The 26439-nt window shown below is 27.7% G+C and overlaps 1 long non-coding RNA gene across 1 annotated transcript; it reads left to right on the top strand.

The window, feature by feature from the left end:
* Positions 1 to 1920: 1920 nt before the first annotated feature.
* LOC127070534 (uncharacterized) lies at positions 1921 to 25152 on the top strand. The gene is made up of 4 exons (XR_007784560.1): positions 1921 to 6929; positions 10519 to 11479; positions 13544 to 14428; positions 24750 to 25152. It is a non-coding gene; the product is annotated as an uncharacterized LOC127070534 (long non-coding RNA).
* Positions 25153 to 26439: the final 1287 nt, after the last annotated feature.

A 26439-nucleotide genomic window follows, 5' to 3' on the forward strand; every position in this document is an offset into this window, starting at 1 on the left:
ATATTATATATATATACACAATAATATATATACATACAATAAGAAACAAAGTAAATTCGTATCATTATTAATATTACTACTTTTCTTTTAAACAATACTTAAAATCGTATAACGTGAATTGTTATACACATATTTTATTTATTGAGATAACACAGAAAAAATGTTTTATAAAAGAGAGAATAAACTTTATTATTCCCACTCGCTATGAACAATTATAATTCTATTTCACATTGATCTTTAATTTCTTAGACTATATTGTACCATCATTAAAACGTTGGAAATCATCGTGGACTATGACAAATTTTTTCAACTCGAATTTGTTAGATCGAGGAGAAAAATATTGGAACCAGAACTACGTATGTTGTTATTATAACTTTAACCTCGTTTGACCCGGAAAACGAGGTTCACAGAGTGAGAGCTCTTCTGTCTCCGGTTTGACATCATAGAGGAAGTATAACAGGATGGAGCACCGACCGAAACCATTTACAACCCTCTCTTTTAATTTAACGCCATTCTCAGACATAGACACATATATACATAATACATGTATGTAATAAAGATATGTTGGTTCCATGTAACAATAGAGAATTTTTTAATAAATTTTCCATCGAGAGAAAAAAAAAGAAATAACTCTCATAGATTTTTAATCTACAAAACGTTTCATTGAAATTAATGTGCGATTTATTTTATCATTTCTTTTTTTTCTTTATTGTATTATTAAGAATTAATGATTAATTAATTTGTTGATTCATCGTCGTTGTAAAAATTTAACAATAAATCAAGCCAAATCTATGAACACTTTCGAATTTCTATGTTTTTATTAGAATAAATTGCGTGACATGCTTTCTCAAGTAAAAAAAATATTAAGATACAAGTTTTAGATGAACAGTATTAAAAAAATACGAAAAGATAAATAAAAAATAATATAAAGAATAAAATACAAAAGGATAAATATGTACGTGTAAATAAAGAATTATCTTTCAAAAAATAATCACAGTAAAAGAAAACAAGAAAAAAGGAAAGAGGATAAACGGACAATCTTTGGAACAATAATTCGAGAATATTAATTTTTTTAAGAGAATATTATTCTTTTTAAAAGAATATAATTTTTTAAAGAGAATCATTAAAGTTTTAGTTTGTCGAATGTTTAATCTTTATCGGGAATTTTATCTTTATCGCGACGAGCTTTAAATCATTTCGCTTATAATTCCTATTAGTTGAACGATATAGAGAACGAGAAAGACAGAGAGCGAGCTATATCGTGCCAATTCTCAACGGGATCGTTATACCTCTTTGCAATATGTATATTCCGAAATTATTTCGAATATACACGAAGGACGGTCGAGATAAGCTTACAAAAGCTATTGTCTTTAAGGTTAAAGCCACTTCGAATTTCCTTTCAGCGATCGTAATGAACATGCGAGTTTGTCTATCGATAACTTAGTATAACGGATTAGTTAATTATCCTCAGTGATGATCATAATTAATTATTTCTACAATTAGAACACGAGATTAAAGGTATTATTAACTATTGATAAGTATCGAATATCGATATCGATGAATATTTTCAATTGAATGAGAATTAAATGTATTTTTATCTTTTATTGTTTTGTTTTCTTTCATTCCTGTTTTCTCTTTTTCTTTCTTTCTTTCTTTTTTTTTTTTAATTTAAAGGAATTTGAGAATTCGTAAGATTTGTTTATACGTATATCTTTGTAAAGGATTATTATATATATAATAATACTAGTAATAGTACTAGTAATAATACATTCTGTATATTCTTATATAGTTATAATTATATATATTATATAATTATAATTATATATCATAATTATATATAATATAAATGTATATACTATATAATAGTATCGTTATTTCTCAAATACATATACTTCATACTATATAGATATATTGAGTGTACATACATATAATCCATATATGTACATGTGTGTACATGTGTTTATTGAGGGAGAGGTGGAGAGGGTGAAAGCAGGGAGAATAATCGATATACGAATGAGAATTGGAGAAATCGATGGAAATTATGTGTACTAAAGGATTTCCAAATTATATAAATCGTGTGTAGACTGCACTCGTTATTTTTATTGGTCCGATCTGGACGAAAAAAATATGCGTGTAGAGGGCGCAACGAGAGCTCACTAATGACCCCAGTCGCGTTCTTCTAGGTGCTATAGTTTCAGTAACCCGCTGTAACGTCCGTAAGAGTGTCGTAATCTCACTCGACCATCCGTAACGTCCATAAGGGTGCCGTAACGACCGTAACACGCCGTAACGTCTGTAAGGGTGCAGTAATGACCGTAACCCGCTGTAACGTCCGTAAGAGTGCCGTAACCTTATTCGAACATCCGTAACGTCTGTCGAACGTCCGTCGAACGTCCGTAACGTCCGTAACATCGCCGTAACGACCGTAACAAGCCGTAAGGTCCATAAGGGTGCCGTAACGACCGTAACACGCCGCAACGTCCGTAACGTTCGTAACATCGCCGTAACGACCGTAACAAGCCGTAAGGTCCATAAGGGTGCCGTAACAACCGTAACAAGCCATAAGGTCCATAAGGGTGCTGTAACGACCGTAACACGCCGTAACGTCCGTAAGAGTGCCATAACCTCACTCGACATCCGTAACGTCTGTCGAACGATTGGTCCGATCTGGACGAAAAATATGCGCGTAGAGGGCGCAACGAGAGCTCACCAATGACCCCGGACCCGTTCTTCTTGGTGCTATAGTTTCAGTAACCCGCTATAGGAATGCATTTCCTTGGAATTTCAATTTGTGGTAATTGCAACGGTATAATTTTCCTCTGTGTTATACGATCAATATAAATCGGCTTGTGCAGTATTAAACTTAGCTAAATTTTATGGATGATAACTATCGTTATTATAAAGTTGAATCGTATGAATCATGCGAATTTTCCATAAAGATTTTCAAAATTAACAACGAGTAGAAATGTTCGAAACTTCATTTAGTCAAATTTTGATACAATTGATAATAATTCTTCTTGTACGATCAATCACAATTGAATTATCTGTTTTCGCTATTTTTGTGAAGTATTGTTCTTCAAGATATATCTAAATGTTTTATCATTAAGTTGTAGACATAGTTACAAATTTTCCAATCGATGAAAATACACGATATTATTTATTTAAATATAAAGAAAGGAAGATACTTTACCGATATTACTTATTAGCCAATACGGTATAGATAAGGGATATTTTAACATAATTAATAACAATATTTTCTAATGATTTTATAATACTTAAAACTAAAAAAAGATACATATTTATTTAAATATAAATATTCTATATTACCTATTCATTAACATAAATATATGTATACATATTAGTACATAATATACATATACAAACAATGCCAAGATTACCTTAAAAATATTCGTTATAAAATCAATCATTATTAAAATAATTAATTAACTAATTAAATTAAAAAAATTTAAATATATATATATAATATTATTACCCTGAAAGAAAAAGAGAATGTTTATAGCATTTACTAGCGGACGTATACAAAGCAAATCTTATTACAATGTTTATATGTTTCTATATAAGCTGAAGTATCTAAATACACCTTATGTTATTTACTTTTTGTCGAATATCGTATGAGATCAGTCTTTCCGCAACCACCGAGTTGCAAACTTCAAAGATCCCATATAAACATACGTTTGTAAACAGATAGATATGTATATATGTACATATGTACATAACTAAACACAATATACACACCCACACACTCATACACAAAGTATATAGTAGTCTTTCTCTTGGGTATTGCTTGAGATTTTATTATATTGTATAGACAGTAACGAGCAACCTTTGTTCTGCAATAAGCCAAAATTAAATATCTGATATTGTTATTGATAGAATTCATTATGAACTAAAAATGCTTATATTGATTAAAAAAGGAATTAATGCTTGATAGAAAAAGAAAAAATTACACATTATTGAAGGGTATTTGTTATTTTCGGCATCAATTTACAATGAAATGTTTTCTATAATTCCATTGATTTTTTATTAGCAATACTTTTAATGTATACACATAAATGTATGTATATATATTTTTGTAATGGAACGAAATCTATTAGTTGTTTATTTTTAATTAGATATATGATTCTACTTCTCGTTAATAAACTTTACATTATTATATTGGAAGATACAATGGAAGATATCGAATTAAACTCTAACACAATCTTTTATTCGTTTGTCGTTAACGTTAAGACTTTTGATAAAAGATTTCAATACTTCGGTTAATAGTTAAAATGCCTTTCAACTGGCCGTAGATAACAAAGCTCTTCACAAATGTATCAACCTAAGATGTAATACCACTGATTAAGAAATTCACTAATTATAGTCGACTATTGTCATTCTTCGATGCAAGATGTAAGTCGTATTTGCATTGATACGCAGATGAATACGTATATGATAATGTTTTTTTTATAAACCCTGAGTTACTCATTTCTGATACAGATTGAGATATATACAGATATATATATATATATTATATATTATATATTATGTATATATAAATACAGAGAGAGAGAGAGAGAGAAAGAGGAAGGGTAAACGAATCGAGAATTTTGAATAAAACATAGAACGATATCGAGATTAAATTGAAAGGAAACTTTGTTAGCTTCTTGACAAAAAGGCACTCTATAAGGGAAACATCAGCCATCCAAAGTACAATTATATCAAAAACCCATTCAAACTAAAGAAGATTACATATGTATCTGATTATGATACCTTATATTTCTTATTATTCATATAAAAGAAAAGAAAAAGAAAAAAAAACAGTTAAGGAAAATAAGAAAGAAATCTCATCTTTATTTCCCAATATCTTCAATTATGATTGATTTCTAAATACAATAAGGATAATAATAACAATAATAACAACAACAATAATATGAAGGAGAAGAAGAAGAAGAATAAAGTATCTTGGTATATTCAATTTTGCTTTCTTGTTCTTATATAGTATATGTATCTAGTACAATGTAAATTTTAATGTGGGATTTCATTTAAACGTGTTATTTAATGCGTATTATGATTAATATATATTATTCATACACATATGAATGTATGTATATTTAAATGAATATAGAATTTATACCTCGTTGAAAAATTAAATTTACAATATTGAAATAAGGGTGTCACGATCAGGTACACGCATCACGATCGATCGTCGACGATCTTTCTATATATAAAATATATCGATACCAAACGATATTACATTTGTTAAAAGGCATATACGTATTACGTACATACGCGTACACGTGCATACAGAAAAATTAAGAAAAAAATAGCAAAATAGAGCGAGGAAGAGAGAGAGAGAGAGATGAAAGTACATTATTTTGGAGGAAGGGCGTCTGTCCTAACGAACGGAGTTTTCGATGAGGTCTCGTATTTTTCTATTCCTGTTGCTTTCTTTTATTTTTTGATTTTGATTAATTGACTAATTAAATTATAAAAATTTTAATATATATATATATATATATATATATATATATATTACACTGAAAGAAAAAGAGAATGTTTATACCATTTATTGGCTGACGTATACAAAGCAAATCTTATTACAATGTTTATTTGTTTCTATATAAGCTGAAATATCTATATACACTTTATGTTATTTACTTTCTGTCGAATATCGTATGAGATTAGTCTTTCGGCAACCAAGGAGCTGGAAAATTGGAAATAAACTCTAATACAATCTTTTATTCGTTTGTCGTCTACGTTACGACTTTTGATAAAAGATTTCAATACTTCGGTTATTGGTTAAAATGCTTTTCAACTGGCCGTAGATAACAAAGCTCTTCACAAATGTATCAACGTAAGATGTAATACCACTGATTAAGAAATTCACTGATTATAGTCGACTATTGTCATTTTTCGATGCAAGATGTGGGTCGTATTTGCATTGATAGGCAGATGAATACGTATATGATAATGTTTTTTTATTAACCCTGAGTTACTCATTTCTTATACAGATTGAGATATATACAGATATCTATATATATTATATATTATATATTATATATATATAAATATATATACAGAGAGAGAAAGAAAAAGGGTAAAGGAATCGAGAATTTGAATAAAACAAAGAACGATATCGAGATTATATTGAAAAGAAACTTTGTTAGCTCTTGACAAAAAGGCATTCGATAAGGAAGCATTAGCCGTCCAAAGTACAATTATATCAAAAACCCATTCAAACTAAAGAAGATTACATATGTATCTGATTATGATACCTTATATCTCTTATTATTCATATAAAAGAAAAGAAAAAAAAAAAAAACAGTTAAGAAAAATAAGAAGGAAATCTCATCTTTATTTCCCAATATCTTCAATTATGATTGATTTCTAAATACAATAAGGATAATAATAACAATAATAACAACAACAATAATATGAAGAAGAAGAAGAAGAAGAATAAAGTATCTTGGTATATTCAATTTTGCTTTCTTGTTCTTATGTAGTATATGTATCTAGTACAATGTAAATTTTAATGTGGGATTTCATTTAAACGTGTCATTTAATGCGTATTATGATTAATATGCATTATTCATACACATATCAAGGTATGTGTATTTAAATGAATATAGAATTTATACCTCGTTGACAAATTAAATTTACAATATTGAAATAAGGGTGTCACGATCAGGTACACGTATCACGTTCGATCGTCGACGATCTTTCTATATATAAAATATATCGATACCAAACGATATTACATTCCTTAAAATGCATATACGTATTACGTACGTACGTGTACACGTGCATACAGAAAAATTAAGAAAAAAGTAGCAAAATAGAGCGAGGAAAAGACAGAGAGAGAGAGATAGATGAAAGTTCATTGTTTTCGAGGAAGGACGTCTGTCCTAACGAACGAAGTTTTCGATGAGGTCTCGTATTTTTCTATTCCTGTTGCTTTCTTTTCTTTTTTTGATTTTGATTAATTAACTAATGAAATTATAAAAATTTAAATATATATATATATATATATATATATATATATATATATATATATAATATTATTACCCTGAAAGAAAAAGAGAATGTTTATAGCATTTACTAGCGGACGTATACAAAGCAAATCTTATTACAATGTTTATATGTTTCTATATAAGCTGAAATATCTAAATACAACTTATGTTATTTACTTTCTGTCGAATATCGTATGAGATCAGTCTTTTGGCAACCACCGAGGTGGAATGTTGGAGGATCCCATATAAACATACATTTGTAAATAGATACATATGTATATATGTACATATGTACATAACTAGATACATAATATACACAGCCACACACACATACACAAAGTATATAGTAGTTTTTCTCTTGGGTATTGCTTGAGATTTTCTTATATTGTATGGACAGTAACGAACAACCTTTTTTCTGCAATGAGCCAAAATTAAATATCTGATATTGTTATTGATACATTATGAACTAAAAATGTTTAAATTGATTAAAAAGAAATTAATACTTGGTAGAAAAAGAAAAAATTACACATTATTGAAGGGTATTTGTTATTTTCGGCATCAATTTACAATGAAATGTTTTCTATAATACCATTGATTTTTTATTTGCAATACTTTTAATGTGTACGCATAAATGTATGTATATATATTTTTGTAATGGAACGAAATCTATTAGTTGTTTATTTTTAATTAGATATATGATTCTACTTCTCGTTAATAAACTTTACATTATTATATTGGAAGATACAATGGAAGATATCGAATTAAACTCTAACACAATCTTTTATTCGTTTGTCGTTAACGTTAATACTTTTGATAAAAGATTTCAATACTTCGGTTAATAGTTAAAATGCCTTTCAACTGGCCGTAGATAACAAAGCTCTTCACAAATGTATCAATGTAAGATGTAATACCACTGATTAAGAAATTCACTAATTATAGTCGACTATTGTCATTCTTCGATGCAAGATGTAAGTCGTATTTGCATTGATACGCAGATGAATACGTATATGATAATGTTTTTTTTATAAACCCTGAGTTAATCATTTCTGATACAGATTGAGATATATACAGATATATATATATATATTATATATTATATATTATGTATATATAAATACAGAGAGAGTGAGAGAGAGAGAGAGAAAGGGTAAACGAATCGAGAATTTGAATAAAACAAAGAACGGTATTGAGATTAAATTGAAAAGAAACTTTGTTAGCTCTTGACAAAAAGGCATTCGATAAGGAAGCATTAGGCGTCCAAAGTACAATTATATCAAAAACCCATTCAAATTAAAGAAGATTACATATGTATCTGATTATGATACCTTATATTTCTTATTATTCATATAAAAGAAAAGAAAAAGAAAAAAAAAAACAGTTAAGAAGAATAAGAAAGAAATCTCATCTTTATTTCCCAATATCTTCAATTATGATAGATTTCTAAATACAATAAGGATAATAATAACAATAATAACAACAACAATAATATGAAGAAGAAGAAGAAGAAGAATAAAGTATCTTGGTATATTCAATTTTGCTTTCTTGTTCTTATATAGTATATGTATCTAGTACAATGTAAATTTTAATGTGGGATTTCATTTAAACGTGTTATTTAATGCGTATTATGATTAATATATATTATTCATACACATATGAATGTATGTATATTTAAATGAATATAGAATTTATACCTCGTTGACAAATTAAATTTACAATATTGAAATAAGGGTGTCACGATCAGGTACACGCATCACGATCGATCGTCGACGATCTTTCTATATATAAAATATATCGATACCAAACGATATTACATTTGTTAAAAGGCATATACGTATTACGTACATACGCGTACACGTGCATACAGAAAAATTAAGAAAAAAATAGCAAAATAGAGCGAGGAAGAGAGAGAGAGAGAGATGAAAGTACATTATTTTGGAGGAAGGGCGTCTGTCCTAACGAACGGAGTTTTCGATGAGGTCTCGTATTTTTCTATTCCTGTTGCTTTCTTTTATTTTTTGATTTTGATTAATTGACTAATTAAATTATAAAAATTTTAATATATATATATATATATATATATATATATATATATATATTACACTGAACGAAAAAGAGAATGTTTATACCATTTATTGGCTGACGTATACAAAGCAAATCTTATTACAATGTTTATTTGTTTCTATATAAGCTGAAATATCTATATACACTTTATGTTATTTACTTTCTGTCGAATATCGTATGAGATTAGTCTTTCGGCAACCACGGAGCTGGAAAATTGGAAATAAACTCTAATACAATCTTTTATTCGTTTGTCGTCAACGTTACGACTTTTGATAAAAGATTTCAATACTTCGGTTATTGGTTAAAATGCTTTTCAACTGGCCGTAGATAACAAAGCTCTTCACAAATGTATCAACGTAAGATGTAATACCACTGATTAAGAAATTCACTGATTATAGTCGACTATTGTCATTTTTCGATGCAAGATGTGGGTCGTATTTGCATTGATAGGCAGATGAATACGTATATGATAATGTTTTTTTATTAACCCTGAGTTACTCATTTCTTATACAGATTGAGATATATACAGATATCTATATATATTATATATTATATATTATATATATATAAATATATATACAGAGAGAGAAAGAGAGAGAGAGAGAAAGAAAAAGGGTAAAGGAATCGAGAATTTGAATAAAACAAAGAACGATATCGAGATTAAATTGAAAAGAAACTTTGTTAGCTCTTGACAAAAAGGCATTCGATAAGGAAGCATTAGGCGTCCAAAGTACAATTATATCAAAAACCCATTCAACTTAAAGAAGATTACATATGTATCTGATTATGATACCTTATATTTCTTATTACTCATATAAAAGAAAAGAAAAAGAAAAAAAAAACAGTTAAGAAGAATAAGAAAGAAATCTCATCTTTATTACCCAATATCTTCAATTATGATAGATTTCTAAATACAATAAGGATAATAATAACAATAATAACAACAACAATAATATGCAGAAGAAGAAGAAGAAGAAGAAGAATAAAGTATCTTGGTATATTCAATTTTGCTTTCTTGTTCTTATGTAGTATATGTATCTAGTACAATGTAAATTTTACTGTGGGATTTCATTTAAACGTGTCATTTAATGCGTATTATGATTAATATGCATTATTCATACACATATCAACGTATGTGTATTTAAATGAATATAGAATTTATACCTCGTTGACAAATTAAATTTACAATATTGAAATAAGGGTGTCACGATCAGGTACACGCATCACTTTCGATCATCGACGATCTTTCTATATATAAAATATATCGATACCAAACGATATTACATTCGTTAAAATGCATATACGTATTACGTACGTACGCGTACACGTGCATACAGAAAAATTAAGAATAAAATAGCAAAATAGAGCGTGGAAGAGAGTGAGGGAGATGAAAGTTCATTGTTTACGAGGAAGGACGTCTGTCCTAACGAACGAAGTTTACGATGAGGTCTCGTATTTTTCTATTCCTGTTGCTTTCTTTTCTTGTTTTGATTTTGATTAATTAACTAATTAAATTATAAAAATTTAAATATATATATATATATATAATATTATTACCCTGAAAGAAAAAGAGAATGTTTATAGCATTTACTAGCGGACGTATACAAAGCAAATCTTATTACAATGTTTATATGTTTCTATATAAGCTGAAATATCTAAATACAACTTATGTTATTTACTTTTTGTCGAATATCGTATAAGATCAGTCTTTCGGCAACCACCGAGTTGGAAACTTGAAAGATCCCGTATAAACATACGTTTGTAAATAGATAGATATGTATATATGTACTTATGTACATAACTAGACACAATATACACATCCACACACTCATACACAAAGTATACAGTAGTCTTTCTCTTGGGTATTGCTTGAGATTTTATTATATTGTATAGACAGTAACGAGCAACCTTTGTTCTGCAATGAGCCAAAATTAAATATCTGATATTGTTATTGATAGAATTCATTATGAACTAAAAATGCTTATATTGATTAAAAAAGGAATTAATGCTTGATAGAAAAAGAAAAAATTACACATTATTGAAGGGTATTTGTTATTTTCGGCATCAATTTACAATGAAATGTTTTCTATAATTCCATTGATTTTTTATTAGCAATACTTTTAATGTATACGCATAAATGTATGTATATATATTTTTGTAATGGAACGAAATCTATTAGTTGTTTATTTTTAATTAGATATATGATTCTACTTCTCGTTAATAAACTTTACATTATTATATTGGAAGATACATTCGAAGATATTGAAATAAACTCTAATACAATCGTTTATTCGTTTGTCGTTAACGTTACGAGTTTTGATAAATGATTTCGATACTTCGGTTAATAGTTAAAATGCGTTTCAACTGGCCGTAGATAACAAAGCTCTTCACAAATGTATCAACGTAAGGTGTAATACCAGTGATTAAGAAATTCCCTAATTATAGTCGACTATTGTCATTTTTCGATGCAAGAAGTAAGTCGTATTTGCATTGATACGCAGATGAATACGTATATGATAATGTTTTTTTATAAACCCTGAGTTACTCATTTCTGATACAGATTGTGATACATACAGATATATATATATATGTATGTATATATATATATATATGTATGTATATATATATATATATATATATATATATATATATATACAGAGAGAAAGAGAAAGGGTAAACGAATCGAGAATTTCAATAAAACAAAGAACGATATCGAGATTAAATTGAAAAGAAACTTTGTTAGATCTTGACAAAGAGGTACTCGATTAGGAAGCATCAGCCGTCCAAAGTACAATTATATCAAAGACCTATTCAAATGAAAGACGATTACATAGGTATCCTTTTATGATACCTTATACTTCTTATTATTCATATAAAACAAAGGAAAAAGAAAACAAAACAGTTATGAAGAATAAGAAAGAAATCTCATCTTTATTTCCCAATATCTTCAATTATGATAGATTTCTAAATACCATAAGGATAATAATAACAATAATAACAACAACAAAAATATGAAGAAGAAGAAGAAGAAGAAGAATAAAGTATCTTGGTATATTCAATTTTGCTTTCTTGTTCTTATGTAGTATATGTATCTAGTACAATGTAAATTTTAATGTGGGATTTCAATTAAACGTGTCATTTAATGCGTATTATGATTAATATGCATTATTCATACACATATGAATGTATGTGTATTTAAATGAATATCGAATTTATACCTCGTTGAAAAATTAAATTTACAATATTGAAATAAGGGTTTCACGATCAGGTACACGCATCACGTTCGATCGTCGACGATCTTTCTATATATAAAATATATCGATACCAAACGATATAACATTTGTTAAAATGCATATACGTATTACGTACATACGCGTACACGTGCATACAGAAAAATTAAGAATAAAATAGCAAAATACAGCGAGAAAGAGAGAGAGAGAGATGAAAGTTCATTGTTTTCGAGGAAGGACGTCTGTCCTAACGAACGAAGTTTTCGATGAGGTCTCGTATTTTTCTATTCCTGTTGCTTTCTTTTCTTTTTTTGATTTTGATTAATTAACTAATTAAATTATAAAAATTTAAATATATATATATATATATATATATATAATATTATTACCCTGAAAGAAAAAGAGAATGTTTATAGCATTTACTAGCGGACGTATACAAAGCAAATCTTATTACAATGTTTATATGTTTCTATATAAGCCGAAGTATCTAAATACACCTTATCTTATTTACTTTTTGTCGAATATCGTATGAGATCAGTCTTTCGGCAACCACCGAGTTGGAAACTTGAAAGATCCCGTATAAACATACGTTTGTAAATAGATAGATATGTATATATGTACATATGTACATAACTAGATACATAATATACACACCCACACACACATACACAAAGTTTATAGTAGTCTTTCTCTTGGGTATTACTTGAGATTTTATTATATTGTATGGACAGTAACGAGCAACCTTTATGCTGCAAGGAGCCAAAATTAAATATCTGATATTGTTATTGATACAATTCATTATGAACTAAAAATGTTTAAATTGATTAGAAAAGAAATTAAAACTTGATAGAAAAAGAAAAAATTTTACATTATTGAAGGGTATTTGTTATTTTCGGCATCAATTTACAATGAAATGTTTTCTATAATTCCATTGATTTTCTATTAGCAATACTTTTAATGTGTACGCATAAGTGTATGTATATATATTTTTGTAATGGAACGAAATCTATTAGTTGTTTATTTTTAATTAGATATATGATTCTACTTCTGGTTAATAAACTTTACATTATTATATTCGAAGATACAATGGAAGATATCGAATTAAACTCTAATACAATGTTTTATTCGTTTGTCTTTAACGTTAAGACTTTTGATAATAGATTGCTGTACTTCGGTTAATAGTTAAAATGCCTTTCAACTGGCCGTAGATAACAAAGCTCTTCACTAATGTATCAACGTAAGATGTAATACCTGTGATTAAGAAATTCACTAATTATAGTCGACTATTGTCATTTTTCGATGCAAGATGTAAGTCGTATTTGCATTGATACGCAGATGAATACGTATATGATAATGTTTTTTTATAAACCCTGAGTTACTCATTTCTGATACAGATTCAGATATATACAGATATATATATGTATTATATATTATATATAATATGTATATATATATACAGAGAGAGAGAGAGAGAGAGAGAGAGAGAGAGAGAGAGAGAGAGAGAGAGAGAGAGAGAGAGAGAGAGAGAAAGAAAGGGTAAACGAATCGAGAATTTGAATGAAACAAAGAACGATATCGAGATTAAATTGAAAAGAAACTTTGTTAGCTCTTAACAAAAGGCATTCGATAAGGAAGCATTAGCCGTCCAAAGTACAATTATATCAAAAACCCATTCAAACTAAAGAAGATTACATATGTATCTGATTATGATACCTTATATTTCTTATTATTCATATAAAAGAAAAGAAAAAGAAAAAAAAACAGTTAAGAAAAATAAGAAAGAAATCTCATCTTTATTTTCCAATATCTTCAATTATGATTGATTTCTAAATACAATAAGGATAATAATAACAATAATAACAACAACAATAATATGAAGAAGAAGAAGAAGAAGAATAAAGTATCTTGGTATATTCAATTTTGCTTTCTTGTTCTTATGTAGTATATGTATCTAGTACAATGTAAATTTTAATGTGGGATTTCATTTAAACGTGTCATTTAATGCGTATTATGATTAATATGCATTATTCATACACATATCAAGGTATGTGTATTTAAATGAATATAGAATTTATACCTCGTTGACAAATTAAATTTACAATATTGAAATAAGGGTGTCACGATCAGGTACACGTATCACGTTCGATCGTCGACGATCTTTCTATATATAAAATATATCGATACCAAACGATATTACATTTGTTAAAATGCATATACGTATTACGTACATACGCGTACACGTGCATACAGAAAAATTAAGAATAAAATAGCAAAATACAGCGAGAAAGAGAGAGAGAGAGATGAAAGTTCATTGTTTTCGAGGAAGGACGTCTGTCCTAACGAACGAAGTTTTCGATGAGGTCTCGTATTTTTCTATTCCTGTTGCTTTCTTTTCTTTTTTTGATTTTGATTAATTAACTAATTAAATTATAAAAATTTAAATATATATATATATATATATATATATATATATAATATTATTACCCTGAAAGAAAAAGAGAATGTTTATAGCATTTACTAGCGGACGTATACAAAGCAAATATTATTACAATGTTTATATGTTTCTATATAAGCCGAAGTATCTAAATACACCTTATCTTATTTACTTTTGGTCGAATATCGTATGAGATCAGTCTTTCCGCAACCACCGAGTTGGAAACTTGAAAGATCCCGTATGAACATACGTTTGTAAATAGATAGATATGTATATATGTACATATGTACATAACTAGACACAATATACACACCTACACACTCATACACAAAGTATATAGTAGTCTTTCTCTTGGGTATTGTTTGAGATTTTATTATATTGTATAGACAGTAACGAGCAACCTTTGTCCTGCAATGAGCCAAAATTAAATATCTGATATTGTTATTGATAGAATTCATTATGAACTAAAAATGCTTATATTGATTAAAAAAGGAATTAATGCTTGATAGAAAAAGAAAAAATTACACATTATTGAAGGGTATTTGTTATTTTCGGCATCAATTTACAATGAAATGTTTTCTATAATTCCATTGATTTTTTATTAGCAATACTTTTAATGTGTACGCATAAATGTATGTATATATATTTTTGTAATGGAACAAAATCTATTAGTTGTGTATTTTTAATTAGATATATGATTCTACTTCTCGTTAATAAACTTTACATTATTATATTGGAGGATTCATTAGAAGATATTGAAATAAACTCTAATACAATCTTTTATTCGTTTGTCGTTGAAGTTACGAGTTTTGATAAATGATTTCGATACTTCGGTTAATAGTTAAAATGCGTTTCAACTAGCCGTAGATAACAAAGCTCTTCACAAATGTATCAACGTAAGATGTAATACCAGTGATTAAGAAATTCACTAATTAGAGTCGACTATTGTCATTTTTCGATGCCAAATGTAAGTTGTAATTGCATTGATACGTACATGAATACGTATATGATAATGTTTTTTTTATAAACCCTGAGTTACTCATTTCTGATACAGATTCAGATATATACAGATATATATATGTATTATATATTATATATAATATGTACATATATATATACAGAGAGAGAGAGAGAGAGAGAGAGAGAGAGAAAGAAAGGGTAAACGAATCGAGAATTTGAATGAAACAAAGAACGATATCGAGATTAAATTGAAAAGAAACTTTGTTAGCTCTTAACAAAAGGCATTCGATAAGGAAGCATTAGCCGTCCAAAGTACAATTATATCAAAGACCTATTCAAATGAAAGACGATTACATAGGTATCCTATTATGATACCTTATACTTCTTATTATTCATATAAAAGAAAAGAAGAAGAAAAAAAACAGTTAAGAAGATTAAGAAAGAAATTTCATGTTTATTTCCCAATATCTTCAATTATGATTGATTTCTAAATACAATAAGGATAATAATAACAATAATAACAACAACAATAATATGAAGAAGAAGAAGAAGAAGAATAAAGTATCTTGGTATATTCAATTTTGCTTTCTTGTTCTTATGTAGTATATGTATCTAGTACAATGCAAATTTTAATGTGGGATTTCAATTAAACGTGTCCTTTAATGCGTATTATGATTAATATGCATTATTCATACACATATGAATGTATGTGTATTTAAATGAATATCGAATTTATACCTCGTTGAAAAATTAAATTTACAATATTGAAATAAGGGTGTTACGATCAGGTACACGCATCACGTTCGATCGTCGACGATCTGTCTATATATAAAATATATCGATACCAAACGATATAACATTTGTTAAAATGCATATACGTATTACGTACATACGCGTACACGTGCATACAGAAAAATTAAGAATAAAATAGCAAAATACAGCGAGAAAGAGAGAGAGAGAGATGAAAGTTCATTGTTTTCGAGGAAGAACGTCTGTCCTAACGAACGAAGTTTTCGATGAGGTCTCGTATTATTCTATTCCTGTTGCTTTCTTTTCTTTTTTTGATTTTGATTAATTAACTAACTAAATTATAAAAATTTAAATATATATATATATATATATATAATATTATTACCCTGAAAGAAAAAGAGAATGTTTATAGCATTTACTAGCGGGCGTATACAAAGCAAATCTTATTACAATGTTTATATGTTTCTATATAAGCCGAAGTATCTAAATACACCTTATCTTATTTACTTTTGGTCGAATATCGTATGAGATCAGTCTTTCGGCAACCACCGAGTTGGAAACTTGAAAGATCCCGTATAAACATACGTTTGTAAATAGATAGATATGTATATATGTACATATGTACATAACTAGACACAATATACACACCCACGCACTCATACACAAAGTATATAGTAGTCTTTCTCTTGGGTATTGTTTGAGATTTTATTATATTGTATAGACAGTAACGAGCAACCTTTGTCCTGCAATGAGCCAAAATTAAATATCTGATATTGTTATTGATAGAATTCATTATGAACTAAAAATGCTTATATTGATTAAAAAAGGAATTAATGCTTGATAGAAAAAGAAAAAATTACACATTATTGAAGGGTATTTGTTACTTTCGGCATGAATTTACAATGAAATGTTTTCTATAATTCCATTGATTTTTTATTAGCAATACTTTTAATGTGTACGCATAAATGTATGTATATATATTTTTGTAATGGAACAAAATCTATTAGTTGTTTATTTTTAATTAGATATATGATTCTACTTCTCGTTAATAAACTTTACATTATTATATTGGAGGATACATTGGAAGATATTGAAATAAACTCTAATACAATCTTTTATTCGTTTGTCGTTGAAGTTACGAGTTTTGATAAATGATATCGATACTTCGGTTAATAGTTAAAATGCGTTTCAACTGGCCGTAGATAACAAAGCTCTTCACAAATGTATCAACGTAAGATGTAGTACCAGTGATTAAGAAATTCACTAATTATAGTCGACTATTGTCATTTTTCGATGCAAGATGTAAGTCGTATTTGCATTGATACGCAGATGAATACGTATATGATAATGTTTTTTTATAAACCCTGAGTTACTCATTTCTGATACAGATTCAGATATATACAGATATATATATGTATTATATATTATATATAATATGTATATATATATAAAGAGAGAGAGAGAGAGAGAGAGAGAGAGAGAGAGAGAGAGAAAGAGAAAGAAAGGGTAAACGAATCGAGAATTTGAATGAAACAAAGAACGATATCGAGATTAAATTGAAAAGAAACTTTGTTAGCTCTTGACAAAAAAGGCATTCGATAAGGAAGCATTAGCCGTCCAAAGTACAATTATATCAAAGACCTATTCAAATGAAAGAAGATTACATATGTATCTGATTATGATACCTTATATTTCTTATTATTCATATAAAAGAAAAGGAAAAGGAAAAAAAAAACAGTTATGAGGAATGAGAAAGAAATCTCATGTTTATTTCCCAATATCTTCAATTATGATTGATTTATAAAGACAATAAGAATAATAATAACAATAATAATAACAACAATAATATGAAAAAGAAGAAGAAGAATAAAGTATCTTGGTATATTCAATTTTGCTTTCTTGTTCTTATGTGGTATATGTAGCTAGTACAATGTAAATTTTAATGTGGGATTTCAATTAAACGTCATTTAATGCGTATTATGATTAATATGCATTATTCATACACATATGAATGTATATATATTTAAATGAATATCGAATTTATACCTCGTTGAAAAATTAAATTTACAATATTGAAATAAGGGTGTCACGATCAGGTACACGCATCACGATCGATCGTCGACGATCTTTCTATATATAAAATATATCGATACCAAACGATATTACATTTGTTAAAAGGCATATACGTATTACGTACATACGCGTACACGTGCATACAGAAAAATTAAGAATAAAATAGCAAAATACAGCGAGAAAGAGAGAGAGAGAGATGAAAGTTCATTGTTTTCGAGGAAGAACGTCTGTCCTAACGAACGAAGTTTTCGATGAGGTCTCGTATTATTCTATTCCTGTTGCTTTCTTTTCTTTTTTTGATTTTGATTAATTAACTAATTAAATTATAAAAATTTAAATATATATATATATATATATATATATAATATTATTACCCTGAAAGAAAAAGAGAATGTTTATAGCATTTACTAGCGGGCGTATACAAAGCAAATCTTATTACAATGTTTATATGTTTCTATATAAGCCGAAGTATCTAAATACACCTTATCTTATTTACTTTTGGTCCAATGTCCTATGATATCAGTCTTTCCACAACCACAGAGGTGGAATGTTGGAAGATCCCATATAAACATACGTTTGTAAATAGATACATATGTATATATGTACATATGTACATAACTAGATACATAATATACACACCCACACACACATACACAAAGTATATAGTAGTCTTTCTCTTGGGTATTGCTTGAGATTTTCTTATATTGTATGGACAGTAACGAACAACCTTTTTTCTGCAATGAGCCAAAATTAAATATCTGATATTGTTATTGATACATTATGAACTAAAAATGTTTAAATTGATTAAAAAGAAATTAATACTTGGTAGAAAAAGAAAAAATTACAAATTATTGAAGGGTATTTGTTATTTTCGGCATCAATTTACAATCAAATGTTTTCTATAATTCCATTGATTTTTTATTAGCAATACTTTTAATGTGTACGCATAAATGTATGTATATATATTTTTGTAATGGAACAAAATCTATTAGTTGTGTATTTTTAATTAGATATATGATTCTACTTCTCGTTAATAAACTTTACATTATTATATTGGAGGATTCATTAGAAGATATTGAAATAAACTCTAATACAATCTTTTATTCGTTTGTCGTTGAAGTTACGAGTTTTGATAAATGATTTCGATACTTCGGTTAATAGTTAAAATGCGTTTCAACTAGCCGTAGATAACAAAGCTCTTCACAAATGTATCAACGTAAGATGTAATACCAGTGATTAAGAAATTCACTAATTAGAGTCGACTATTGTCATTTTTCGATGCCAAATGTAAGTTGTAATTGCATTGATACGTACATGAATACGTATATGATAATGTTTTTTTTATAAACCCTGAGTTACTCATTTCTGATACAGATTCAGATATATACAGATATATATATGTATTATATATTATATATAATATGTACATATATATATACAGAGAGAGAGAGAGAGAGAGAGAGAGAGAGAGAGAGAGAGAGAGAGAGAGAAAGAAAGGGTAAACTAATCGAGAATTTGAATGAAACAAAGAACGATATCGAGATTAAATTGAAAAGAAACCTTGTTAGCTCTTGACAAAAAGGCATTCGATAAGGATGCATTAGCCGTCCAAAGTACAATTATATCAAAGACCTATTCAAATGAAAGACGATTACATAGGTATCCTATTATGATACCTTATACTTCTTATTATTCATATAAAAGAAAAGAAGAAGAAAAAAAACAGTTAAGAAGATTAAGAAAGAAATTTCATGTTTATTTCCCAATATCTTCAATTATGATTGATTTCTAAATACAATAAGGATAATAATAACAATAATAACAACAACAATAATATGAAGAAGAAGAAGAAGAAGAATAAAGTATCTTGGTATATTCAATTTTGCTTTCTTGTTCTTATGTAGTATATGTATCTAGTACAATGTAAATTTTAATGTGGGATTTCAATTAAACGTGTCCTTTAATGCGTATTATGATTAATATGCATTATTCATACACATATGAATGTATGTGTATTTAAATGAATATCGAATTTATACCTCGTTGAAAAATTAAATTTACAATATTGAAATAAGGGTGTTACGATCAGGTACACGCATCACGTTCGATCGTCGACGATCTGTCTATATATAAAATATATCGATACCAAACGATATAACATTTGTTAAAATGCATATACGTATTACGTACATACGCGTACACGTGCATACAGAAAAATTAAGAATAAAATAGCAAAATACAGCGAGAAAGAGAGAGAGAGAGATGAAAGTTCATTGTTTTCGAGGAAGAACGTCTGTCCTAACGAACGAAGTTTTCGATGAGGTCTCGTATTATTCTATTCCTGTTGCTTTCTTTTCTTTTTTTGATTTTGATTAATTAACTAACTAAATTATAAAAATTTAAATATATATATATATATATATATATATATATATATATATATAATATTATTACCCTGAAAGAAAAAGAGAATGTTTATAGCATTTACTAGCGGGCGTATACAAAGCAAATCTTATTACAATGTTTATATGTTTCTATATAAGCCGAAGTATCTAAATACACCTTATCTTATTTACTTTTGGTCGAATATCGTATGAGATCAGTCTTTCGGCAACCACCGAGTTGGAAACTTGAAAGATCCCGTATAAACATACGTTTGTAAATAGATAGATATGTATATATGTACATATGTACATAACTAGACACAATATACACACCCACGCACTCATACACAAAGTATATAGTAGTCTTTCTCTTGGGTATTGTTTGAGATTTTATTATATTGTATAGACAGTAACGAGCAACCTTTGTCCTGCAATGAGCCAAAATTAAATATCTGATATTGTTATTGATAGAATTCATTATGAACTAAAAATGCTTATATTGATTAAAAAAGGAATTAATGCTTGATAGAAAAAGAAAAAATTACACATTATTGAAGGGTATTTGTTATTTTCGGCATGAATTTACAATGAAATGTTTTCTATAATTCCATTGATTTTTTATTAGCAATACTTTTAATGTGTACGCATAAATGTATGTATATATATTTTTGTAATGGAACAAAATCTATTAGTTGTTTATTTTTAATTAGATATATGATTCTACTTCTCGTTAATAAACTTTACATTATTATATTGGAGGATACATTGGAAGATATTGAAATAAACTCTAATACAATCTTTTATTCGTTTGTCGTTGAAGTTACGAGTTTTGATAAATGATATCGATACTTCGGTTAATAGTTAAAATGCGTTTCAACTGGCCGTAGATAACAAAGCTCTTCACAAATGTATCAACGTAAGATGTAATACCAGTGATTAAGAAATTCACTAATTATAGTCGACTATTGTCATTTTTCGATGCAAGATGTAAGTCGTATTTGCATTGATACGCAGATGAATACGTATATGATAATGTTTTTTTATAAACCCTGAGTTACTCATTTCTGATACAGATTCAGATATATACAGATATATATATGTATTATATATTATATATAATATGTATATATATATAAAGAGAGAGAGAGAGAGAGAGAGAGAGAGAGAGAGAGAGAGAGAAAGAGAAAGAAAGGGTAAACGAATCGAGAATTTGAATGAAACAAAGAACGATATCGAGATTAAATTGAAAAGAAACTTTGTTAGCTCTTGACAAAAAAGGCATTCGATAAGGAAGCATTAGCCGTCCAAAGTACAATTATATCAAAGACCTATTCAAATGAAAGAAGATTACATATGTATCTGATTATGATACCTTATATTTCTTATTATTCATATAAAAGAAAAGGAAAAGGAAAAAAAAAACAGTTATGAGGAATGAGAAAGAAATCTCATGTTTATTTCCCAATATCTTCAATTATGATTGATTTATAAAGACAATAAGAATAATAATAACAATAATAATAACAACAATAATATGAAAAAGAAGAAGAAGAATAAAGTATCTTGGTATATTCAATTTTGCTTTCTTGTTCTTATGTGGTATATGTAGCTAGTACAATGTAAATTTTAATGTGGGATTTCAATTAAACGTCATTTAATGCGTATTATGATTAATATGCATTATTCATACACATATGAATGTATATATATTTAAATGAATATCGAATTTATACCTCGTTGAAAAATTAAATTTACAATATTGAAATAAGGGTGTCACGATCAGGTACACGCATCACGATCGATCGTCGACGATCTTTCTATATATAAAATATATCGATACCAAACGATATTACATTTGTTAAAAGGCATATACGTATTACGTACATACGCGTACACGTGCATACAGAAAAATTAAGAATAAAATAGCAAAATACAGCGAGAAAGAGAGAGAGAGAGATGAAAGTTCATTGTTTTCGAGGAAGAACGTCTGTCCTAACGAACGAAGTTTTCGATGAGGTCTCGTATTATTCTATTCCTGTTGCTTTCTTTTCTTTTTTTGATTTTGATTAATTAACTAATTAAATTATAAAAATTTAAATATATATATATATATAAATATATATATATATATATATATAATATTATTACCCTGAAAGAAAAAGAGAATGTTTATAGCATTTACTAGCGGGCGTATACAAAGCAAATCTTATTACAATGTTTATATGTTTCTATATAAGCCGAAGTATCTAAATACACCTTATCTTATTTACTTTTGGTCGAATGTCCTATGATATCAGTCTTTCCGCAACCACAGAGGTGGAATGTTGGAAGATCCCATATAAACATACGTTTGTAAATAGATACATATGTATATATGTACATATGTACATAACTAGATACATAATATACACACCCACACACACATACACAAAGTATATAGTAGTCTTTTTCTTGGGTATTGCTTGAGATTTTCTTATATTGTATGGACAGTAACGAACAACCTTTTTTCTGCAATGAGCCAAAATTAAATATCTGATATTGTTATTGATACATTATGAACTAAAAATGTTTAAATTGATTAAAAAGAAATTAATACTTGGTAGAAAAAGAAAAAATTACAAATTATTGAAGGGTATTTGTTATTTTCTGCATCAATTTACAATGAAATGTTTTCTATAATTCCATTGATTTTTTATTAGCAATACTTTTAATGTGTACGGATAAATGTATGTATATATATTTTTGTAATGGAACGAAATCTATTAGTTGTTTATTTTTAATTAGATATATGATTCTACTTCTCGTTAATAAACTTTACATTATTATATTGGAAGATACAATGGAAGATATCGAATTAAACTCTCACACAATCTTTTATTCGTTTGTCGTTAACGTTAAGACTTTTGATAAAAGATTTCAATACTTCGGTTAATAGTTAAAATGCCTTTCAACTGGCCGTAGATAACAAAGCTCTTCACAAATGTATCAACGTAAGATGTAATACCACTGATTAAGAAATTCACTAAATATAGTCGACTATTGTCATTTTTCGATGCAAGATGTGGGTCGTATTTGCATTGATATGCAGATGAATACGTATATGATAATGTTTTTTTATTAACCCTGAGTTACTCATTTCTTATACAGATTGAGATATATACAGATATCTATATATATTATATATTATATATTATATATATATAAATATATATACAGAGAGAGAAAGAGAGAGAGAGAGAAAGAAAAAGGGTAAAGGAATCGAGAATTTGAATAAAACAAAGAACGATATCGAGATTAAATTGAAAAGAAACTTTGTTAGCTCTTGACAAAAAGGCATTCGATAAGGAAGCATTAGCCGTCCAAAGTACAATTATATCAAAAACCCATTCAAACTAAAGAAGATTACATATGTATCTGATTATGATACCTTATATTTCTTATTATTCATATAAAAGAAAAGAAAAAGAAAAAAAAACAGTTAAGAAAAATAAGAAAGAAATCTCATCTTTATTTCCCAATATCTTCAATTATGATTGATTTCTAAAGACAATAAGAATAATAATAACAATAATAAGAGCAACAATAACAACAATAATATGAAAAAGAAGAAGAAGAATAAAGTATCTTGGTATATTCAATTTTGCTTTCTTGTTCTTATGTGGTATATGTATCTAGTACAATGTAAATTTTAATGTGGGATTTCAATTAAACGTGTCATTTAATGCGTATTATGATTAATATGCATTATTCATACACATATGAATGTATGTGTATTTAAATGAATATCGAATTTATACCTCGTTGAAAAATTAAATTTACAATATTGAAATAAGGGTGTCACGATCAGGTACACGCATCACGTTCGATCGTCGACGATCTTTCTATATATAAAATATATCGATACCAAACGATATTACATTTGTTAAAATGCATATACGTATTACGTACATACGCGTACACGTGCATACAGAAAAGTTAAGAATAAAATAGCAAAATACAGCGAGAAAGAGAGAGAGAGAGATGAAAGTTCATTGTTTTCGAGGAAGGACGTCTGTCCTAACGAACGAAGTTTTCGATGAGGTCTCGTATTTTTCTATTCCTGTTGCTTTCTTTTCTTTTTTTGATTTTGATTAATTAACTAATTAAATTATAAAAATTTAAATATATATATATATATATATATATATATATATATATAATATTATTACCCTGAAAGAAAAAGAGAATGTTTATAGCATTTACTAGCGGACGTATACAAAGCAAATATTATTACAATGTTTATATGTTTCTATATAAGCCGAAGTATCTAAATACACCTTATCTTATTTACTTTTGGTCGAATATCGTATGAGATCAGTCTTTCGGCAACCACCGAGTTGGAAACTTGAAAGATCCCGTATGAACATACGTTTGTAAATAGATAGATATGTATATATGTACATATGTACATAACTAGACACCATATACACACCTACACACTCATACACAAAGTATATAGTAGTCTTTCTCTTGGGTATTGTTTGAGATTTTATTATATTGTATAGACAGTAACGAGCAACCTTTGTCCTGCAATGAGCCAAAATTAAATATCTGATATTGTTATTGATAGAATTCATTATGAACTAAAAATGCTTATATTGATTAAAAAAGGAATTAATGCTTGATAGAAAAAGAAAAAATTACACATTATTGAAGGGTATTTGTTATTTTCGGCATCAATTTACAATGAAATGTTTTCTATAATTCCATTGATTTTTTATTAGCAATACTTTTAATGTGTACGCATAAATGTATGTATATATATTTTTGTAATGGAACAAAATCTATTAGTTGTTTATTTTTAATTAGATATATGATTCTACTTCTCGTTAATAAACTTTACATTATTATATTGGAGGATACATTGGAAGATATTGAAATAAACTCTAATACAAACTTTTATTCGTTTGTCGTTGAAGTTACGAGTTTTGATAAATGATTTCGATACTTCGGTTAATAGTTAAAATGCGTTTCAACTGGCCGTAGATAACAAAGCTCTTCACAAATGTATCAACGTAAGATGTAATACCAGTGATTAAGAAATTCACTAAATAGAGTCGACTATTGTCATTTTTCGATGCAAAATGTAAGTTGTAATTGCATTGATACGTACATGAATACGTATATGATAATGTTTTTTTTATAAACCCTGAGTTACTCATTTCTGATACAGATTCAGATATATACAGATATATATATGTATTATATATTATATATAATATGTATATATATATACAGAGAGAGAGAGAGAGAGAGAGAGAGAGAGAGAGAGAGAGAGAGAGAGAGAGAGAGAGAAAGAAAGGGTAAACGAATCGAGAATTTGAATGAAACAAAGAACGATATCGAGTTTAAATTGAAAAGAAACTTTGTTAGCTCTTAACAAAAGGCATTCGATAAGGAAGCATTAGCCGTCCAAAGTACAATTATATCAAAGACCTATTCAAATGAAAGACGATTACATAGGTATCCTATTATGATACCTTATACTTCTTATTATT

The sequence above is a fragment of the Vespula vulgaris genome, chromosome 18 (genome assembly GCF_905475345.1).
Source record: "Vespula vulgaris chromosome 18, iyVesVulg1.1, whole genome shotgun sequence".
Lineage (NCBI taxonomy): Eukaryota > Metazoa > Arthropoda > Insecta > Hymenoptera > Vespidae > Vespula > Vespula vulgaris.